Source organism: Erythrolamprus reginae, chromosome 3, assembly GCF_031021105.1.
Source record: "Erythrolamprus reginae isolate rEryReg1 chromosome 3, rEryReg1.hap1, whole genome shotgun sequence".
Taxonomy (NCBI): domain Eukaryota; kingdom Metazoa; phylum Chordata; class Lepidosauria; order Squamata; family Dipsadidae; genus Erythrolamprus; species Erythrolamprus reginae.
In genome coordinates, this window is record NC_091952.1 from 17,316,119 (window position 1) to 17,324,815 (window position 8,697).

An 8,697-nucleotide genomic window follows, 5' to 3' on the forward strand; every position below is an offset into this window, starting at 1 on the left:
TACTCTAACTTGTTCTGAGTAAGTTTCATTCCAGCCCTAACCAGGTGCTAACGATGTTCCCATCTTTTACTGGCTTGCAAGCTCTTTCATTGTTACTCTCTGCCAAGAATGTATTCCAAACCCTGTCTTTGTAGGGTTTTTATTTCATTGTTTTACTTGCTTCAAATGTTTCTTTCAAGCCCAAACCAGGTGCTAACAATGTTCCCAGCTTGTAAGCTCTTTCACTGGTACTCTCTGCAAAGAATGTTTTCCAAGTCTTAAGTCTTTGCAGGGTTTTTTTTCCATTGCTCTACTTGCTCAGACGGTTTCTTTCCAGGTGCTAATGATGTTCCCAGCTCTTACTGGCTTGCAAGCTTTCATTGTTATTCTCCCATAATTTTTTTTTAAGCCCTTAACCAGGGGATAAAATAATGTACTGAAACTGACCAGACTAAGAATGCTAGCCAGATGAATACCTGGTAAACAGATTCTTTTCCCTATTTTCCTCCCCCAAAATTAAGGTGCATCTTATATTCCAGTGTGTCTTATGCTCTGAAAAATACGGTAGATTTTTTGTTTTGTTTTAATTGTTCTGTAGGATCTTTGGCTGCCTATAACACATTTCTACTGTTTTGTTCTTATTGTTCCAAATAATGAATGCTTTACCAATTATTCACTTCTATGAACTGGAAATACTGAGTTGAGTCCTAGCCTAGATGAAGGACCATCTTAAACATTTACCCAGTAACATATGTAAATGCTTTCTAGTTCAAGCAGGTTTCTTGTAATGGTTGGTAACCAAATTTTATCATCCTCATCATCACTATCATCCCCAACGTCATCCCACTTCAGGCTATGAAACTTAAATACCAGCCACGACTGAGTTCATGGAAGGTAGGTACTATGAAAACATATGTCTGTATTGACTTTGGGAGTAAATAGCCAGAATCCATCTGAGTGGGTGGATCAGGGATAATTAACCCAGAACCTATAATTATGCTTTTTATTTGTTGATGTCAGATCAAAGCGATTTCAGATCCATCATGGTGTTTTGGAAATGTAACTGCAGCATCAGCTTTAGTCAGTTCTGAAAATTGATTGCATAAAATACATGGAAAGAGTAGCGGAAAACTTTGTTGTGGAGAAGCATAATTGCTTGTATAATTATTGGCTTCAACAAAGAATGTAAAGCAATTTCTTTTCTGGGATAAGCTGCTTGAAACAAAATATTGGAAGTATGTTTCCAAATCATTCATTGCCTAAGCCATATATCATGAGACGCTGGTTTATTGTCATGTACATTATGTATTGGAGATCTGCGATCTTTTCCAAAACAGAATCTTAATGTGACAGAAAAGAGGAATTGCATGGGAATGGATCAGAAAATAATACCTGTATTTTCATTATTTTTGTTTTAAAAATTTATCCTACCTCTGTCTCTGTAGTCTTCAGGGTGGTATCCAAAGATAAATGGAGCCCTAAGCCTAAATAATGTAATTTGTCCCTTCACCAGAAAAGCCCTTCACTCCTCCACTCGAAACAGAATACTCTACGAGACTAGACTTTCAATCCTTGGCCTAGAAAGCCTAAAACTAAGACTCCTTAAACAAGATCTAAGTATTGCCCACAAGATCATATGCTGCAACATCCTGCCTGTCGGAATACCCTACGAGACTAGACTTTCAATCCCGGGCCTAGAAAGCCTAGAACTAAGACTCCTTAAACAAGATCTAAGTATTGCCCACAAGATCATGTGCTGCAACATCCTGCCTGTCGGTGACTACTTCAGCTTCAACCACAACAACACAAGACCACACAACAGATTTAAACTTAATATTAATTGCTCCAAACTTGACTGTAAAAAATATGACTTCAGTAACCGAATTGTCGAAGCGTGGAACTCATTACTGGACTCCATTGTGCCATCCCAAAACCCCCAACAATTTACCCTTAGATTATCTACGGTTGACCTATCCAGATTCCTAAGAGGTCAGTACGGGGCGAGTACAAGTGCACTAGAGTGCCTTCCGTCCCCTGTCCTATTGCTCTCCTGTATCTCCTATACCTTTTTTCTATTCCTATATCTCTTCTTCTATTCTTTCATTGATATGTTCTATTACTATATCTTCTTTTCTATTCTTTCTTAGATATATTTTACTATGAGTGTCTCCTCTATAACCTTCATCATGTATTTTACTATGTGTGTGTGTGTGTGTGTGTGTGTGTATGTATATGTGTATATATATATATATATATATACACACACACACACACACACACACTAAAACCCTCATTGTGTATTGGACAAAATAAAAAAATAAAAATAAAATAAATAAATAAAAGATGATCTAACTAACCATAAATGACAAATCTACCTCTTTATCTTCTCTAAAGGATCAATGAGATTTTGCATTTACTATCAATGGTCTAAACCAGTGCTTCTCAGCCTTAGCAACATTAAGATCTGTGGACTTCAATTCCCAGAATTCCCCAGCCAACATGCTGGCTTTGTTATTGTGGGACTTGAAGTCTAGCGATGTTAAAGTTGTCAAGTCTGAGAAACACTGAACATTCTTGGAGTGAATTCATATTTGGCAGATATCTATTCTTGAACATCACAATTTGACAACTCAAGATTCTTTCTCCAAAATTAGCATTTGAGTAGTATCCAACAATTGATTGCATAAAATGCATAAAAGACTTGGACAAGGGGATAGAACTGGAAGTTATCAAATTTGCAGGTGACACCAAACTGGCAGGAATAGCCAACACTCCAGAAGACAGGTGCAAAATACAGAAGGATCTTTACAAACTTGAACAATGGGCGCTATCTAATAAAATAAAATTCAATAGTGAAAAAAGTAAGGTTCTACATTTAGGAAAGAAAAACAAAATGCACAGGTAGAGTATATGTGGTACATTGCTCAACAGTAGTAACTGTGAGAGGGATCTTGGAGTCCTAGTGGACAACCATTTCAATATGAGCCAGCAGTGTGCAGCAGCTGCCAAAAAAGCCAAAAAGCTGCACCAACAGAGGGATAGAATCAAGATCACATGAAGTGTTAGTACCACTTTATAAGGCCTTGGTAAGGCCACACTTGGAATACTGCAATTCAGTTTTGGTCACCACAATGCAAAAAGGATATTGAAACCCTAGAAAAAGTGCAGAGAAGAGCAACGAAGATGATTAGGGGACTGGAGGCTAAAACATACGAAGAACGGTTGCAGGACATGGCTAGTTTAATGAAAAGAAGAACCAGGGAAGACATGATAGCAGTCTTCCAGTATCTCAGGGGTGGCCACAAAGAAGAAGGAGTCAACCAAAGCACCTGAGGGTAGAACAAGAAGGAATGGGTGGAAACTAAACAAGGAGAGAAGTAACTTAGAACTAAGGAGAAATTTCCTGACAGTTAGAATGGTTGAGGAACAACTTGCCTCCAGAAGTTTTGAGTGCTCCAAAACTGGATGTTTTTAAGCAAATGTTGGATAACCATCTGTCTGAAGTAGTGTAAGGTTTTCTGCCTAAGCAGGGGGTTTGACTAGAAGACCTCCAAGTTCCCTTCCAATGCTGTTGTTACTGTTGTTGTTGTTGTTGTTGTTGTTGTTGTTGTTGTTATTATTATTATTATTATTATTATTATTATTATTATTATTATTGCTGCCCAGTTGAAGATGGTGCTTCCTCTAAGTGCTTTGTTATTTGAGAAAGAACAGAAAATAGCATCCATGTATCCAAAATTGACTCAATGGTGAACATGAACCCAACCACATTTTGAAGTATTCTATTCCAGTGTTTCCCAACCTTGGCAACTTGAAGCTATTTGGACTTCAGCTCCCAGAATTCCCCAGCCAGCATTCGCTGATTGGAGAATTCTGGGAGTTGAAGTCCAGATATCTTCAAGTTGCCACGGTTGGGAAACACTGTTCTAGTCTAGTCATACATCTAGGTGGTAGACTTTAAAAGAAACCCTTCCATTCCACCACCTCTTACAATATTGGACAACACAGTATCAGCAGTAGAGACCTTCAAATTTCTAGGTTCTACCATATCTCAAGATATAAAATGGACACCTCATATCAAAGATGTCGCCAAAAAAGCACAACGAAGAATGTTCTTTCTGCACCAACTCATGAAGCTCAAACTGCCCAAGGAGCTGTTGCTAGAGTTCTACAGAGGGATTATTAAATCTGTCATCTGCATCTCCATAACTGTCTGGTTTGGCTCTGCAACCAAACAAGACAAACACAGACTTCAATGGGTAATTAGAACTGCAGAATAAACAATTGCTACCAACCTGCCTTCCATTGAGCATCTATATACTGCAGGAGTCAAAAAGGGAGCTGTTAAAATACCGTATATACTCGAGTATAAGTCGCTCCGACTATAAGTCGAGGCGCCTACTTTTGCCACAAAAACTGGGAAAATTTATAAACCCCTGTATAAGTCGAGGGTGGAAATTGCAGCGGCTACTGGTAACTTATAAAAATGGAAACCAATAAAATTACATCAATTGAGGCATCAGTAGATTAAATATTTTAGAATATTTATTTCAAAGAAAGCCAGTAAACTAGCTCTGTAAGTTTAAAAGAGGGTAAACAGGTATATATCCCCCAAGGCAGGTATAGGCAAAAAAATTGCAAGTACCTAGGTACTTACCATACCTTAATCCCCTGCTCCTGCTGGTTTGGGTTAGGGTTAGGATACTTGACCTCTCCTTGCCTCAAAGAGATACAATTTCCCTCTATATTTACAATTACTGAACATCCAAAATATACTTAATTCTATGTATATATGCCATATGTGTAAATAAATATTACACACAGGCACACAAAAATATACTGTACATTATCTACTATATAAACTGTATGTGTATATACAGAGAGAGAAAGAGAGAGAGCTCTTGTAAAATTATATATGGTACATTCAACCTCACTGTAATAGGAAAACAAACCCAGAGTCCACTTTCTGCCACACAGTTAACCATAACTAGAACATTACACATGTCTTCAGATGTACCGGTACTTCCCTAGCTTGCACATCACTGTTAGAGCTAGGAAATGTCATGGATTGAGTAAAATGTGGTGATTTTCACTTAACAATGCTTTTGCTTAACAACAAATTTTGAGCTCAATTGTGGTCATAGGTCTCTGTCTGTCTGTCTGTCTGTCTGTCTGTCTTCCTTTCCTGTCTGTCTGCGCCCCCCTCCTGTCCCCTCCCCGGGTAAATTACAGAGTCAATACTGTATTGTTTTTTTATTTAAGGTTACAAAGCAAATGAAGAATCATTTTGAGTATTCTTTAAAATTTCTTCAGTGAGATCCATAGCTAATCTGGCAAAAAAAAATTCACCTGGCAAAAAATTTTATTGTTGACATTAGGCACAGCCAGAGAGATGTCTTAAAAGGCAAACAAACTGTCAAAAAAGTATGTTTTTTAAAAATATAATATTTTGGTTGTTGAATTTAATTCTGCCTTGGCGCGGGGCAGCCCCCGCAGATGGGTGGCTGGCAAGGACCACGCATTCCCATCTTTGTGTCCGCTGGGGTTAAAGGAAAGTTTAGGGACCCCCGCCCCTTGGAGAAATGCCTCGTTGGTGACATTCTGAGCGTTTTTGCCTCCCCACTCCGAAAACCCCACTTCTCGGCAGCTTGCCGAGGCTGAGAGGAGAGTGATTTTAAAAGGCACTCTCAGCTTGGGGTTTTCTCCCCGCTGAAATGTTGCTCGGCCGCCGCCCTCAACACCCGCTTTGTCCTCGACCCGGCAGAAGAAAACCGCGTCCTTTCCTGTTGCTCTCTTCCCGAGAGGTGGGGTGAGGGGGTGTTGAGAAGACAAGCAAGAATCCACCCCCCCACACACACCTCATCGGCTTTTCCCCCCTCTAGCGCGGCATTGGAGTGTTTGGCTGGCTCCTTTTCTTGCGGGGAGAGGGGGGAAAAGCTGGGGGGGGGATTCTTGCTTCTATCTTCTCGCCACCCCACCCCCCCCCACACCTCACCGGCTTAGGAATGTCGTTGCCTCCCACAGCCACTTCCCCACGCGCTTCGGATGTGCCTGCCTTTCCTACAGCGAAGACAGGCGGCACCTTCCCGAAGGGCTCAGCTAAGCGGGTGGGGGAAGGGCTGGCCATTTGCCGCCTCTCTCCGCTGTAGGAGAGGCAGGCGCAAGCAAAGCAACGTTCCAAAGCGGTCTCCGGGAAGCGACCGAGGGAAAGGCAATCGTCTGCCTTTCCTTCAGCTCAAAAGAGAAGGCAAATGCCCTGCCTTCCCCCAGCCGGTTAACCGAGCGCTTCAAGTTAACCGGCTGGGGGAAGGCGGGGCATTTGCCTCCTCTTTCGGGCTGAAGGAAAGGCAGACGATTGCCTTTCCCTCGGTCGCTTCCCGGAGACCGCTTTGGGACATCGCTTTGGGAGAGGCGGCAACTGCTCCCGGTTTAAGAAGCAAGAATCCCCCCCCCCCAGCGAAACGGCTTTTTTCTTGTTTAGCGTGGCGTTCGAGTGGTTGGCAGGTTCCTTTGCTTGCACGCAAGAGCCAACCACTCGAACGCAGCGCTAAACAAGAAAAAAGCCGTTTGGCTGGGGGGGGGGAATTCTTGCTTCTTAACTGGGAGGAGTTGCCGCCTCTCCCAAAGCGATGTCCCAAAGCGGTCTCCGGGAAGCGGCTTAGGGAAAGACAGCCGTCTGCCTTTGCTTCAGCTCCAAAGAAGTTCTGGGAGAGGGGGCAACTGCCCGGTTAAGAAGCAAGAATCTACCCCCTAGCCAAACGGCTTTTTTCTTGTTTAGCGTGGCGTTCGAGTGGTTGGCTCTTGCGTGCAAGCAAAGGAACCTGCCAACCACTTGAACGCCGCGCTAAACAAGAAAAAAGCCGTTTGGCTAGGTGGATTCTTGCTTCTTGACCGGGCAGTTGCCGCTTCTTTCTAGCTGAAGCAAAGGCAGACGGCTGTCTTTCCCTCAGCCGCTTGCGCCCTCTTGTGGTGACATGTCAGTCACCCGATTATAAGTCGAGGTCGGGTTTTTCAGCCCATTTTTGGGCTAAAAAAACCCGACTTATACTCGAGTATATACGGGTATCTACAAACCCCACACATCCTGGGCATAAATTGTTTCAACTTCTACCCTCAAAATGACATAATAGGCCACAAAAACAGTTCCCCCCCCCCTAATGATATCACTCTGGTTAACAACTAACTCCCACAACCCTGTCAAATAATTTACTAAGACTATCTTCTCTTCCTTTCTAGTATCTATCTCTTCCCACTTATTACTGTTCTGTCTGGGTTCCCCCAGATGTCAACACCAACTAAAAAGAGTAGCCAGACACGCTGGTAAAAAGCAAAGTCATTTTATATCTTTGAAAACAAACACAGAGAACAAAAACTGTTCTTACAAACTGGAATGCTATGAAGCTTCGCAGAAGAGTCATGATGGCCAGACAATACAACAGGCTTCTTGCTGGCACACACAGCACTGTAGATAATAAAACCCACGCCTACCCCAGGTTTTCAGCCTTCGAGGCCACAAGCCAGAATCAGAGACGCCAAGGATCGAAGCAAGGTCACAGGACTCCCAAAAGATAACTCTCCACAATACAGGAAGGGCGGGCCTGCCCTTTCAACCTTTCTGAGGAGAACCACACCCAAACCCAGCTGTTGCCTATTAGGGATGGAAATACCTGGCTAATTGTCCCCTTCGTTGTGCTGCCCTTCTCTGCCTCATATCTATGATGGCTTGTGCATAGTCATCTAATGACTCCAGGCTACTCGCAGGGGAGAGCTCCCCCCCGGGAGTCTCAGGCTGTTCCCCCTCCTCCTCGTCCTGACATTCCTCTTCCCCGTCTGCCTGGTCCTCCTCCTCCTCCTGTTCCTCGTCCTCCCCCTCTGAGCATGGAGCCGGCAGAGTTCCAGCCGTTCCCTGAGGAGCCTCAGACTGAATCACAACATATTACTATAACCATATTGCTTGTATATATTCAATTTATATTGTTTTTATTTGTTTTCTAGTATGATTTGATAGCTTATTAGTAATCTTGACTATCTTTTATTGTATCTTTTTGTTCTTGATAAACGTAATTTATTCTCTTTATGTACACTGAGAGCATATGCACCAAAGACAAATTCCTTGTGTGTCAAATCACATTTGACCAATAACAAATTCAATTCAATTCAATTCAATTCAATTCGTCAATTCAATTCAAGTCAAATCAAGTCAATCCTTTCCTTTCCTACCTTACCCTACCCTACCCTACCCTACCCTGCCCTTTCCTATCATATCCTATCGTAATCGTATCCTATCATATCGTATCCTCAACTTCAGCAGCTTATTTATTTATTTATTTTTATTTATTTATTCATTTGTCCAATACACAAATACATAGGAAGAAAAATAGACATGTAGTAATATATATATAAGGGTAAAGTGAACTTAGAGGAGAGGATATATGAAAGAAAGAAAATATATATGATAAGTGAGAGAAAGGAAAGACAATTGGACAGGGGACGAAAGGTACACCAGTGCACTTATATACGCCCCTTACTGGCCTCTTAGGAACCTGGAGAGGCCAATCGTGGAGAGTCTAAGGGAGAAATGTTGGGGGTTAGGAGTTGACACAATTGAGTCCGGCAATGAGTTCCACGCTTCAATAACTCGATTGTTGAAATCATATTTTTTACAGTCAAGTTTGGAGCGGTTCGTATTAAGTTTGAATCTGTTGCGTGCTCTTGTGT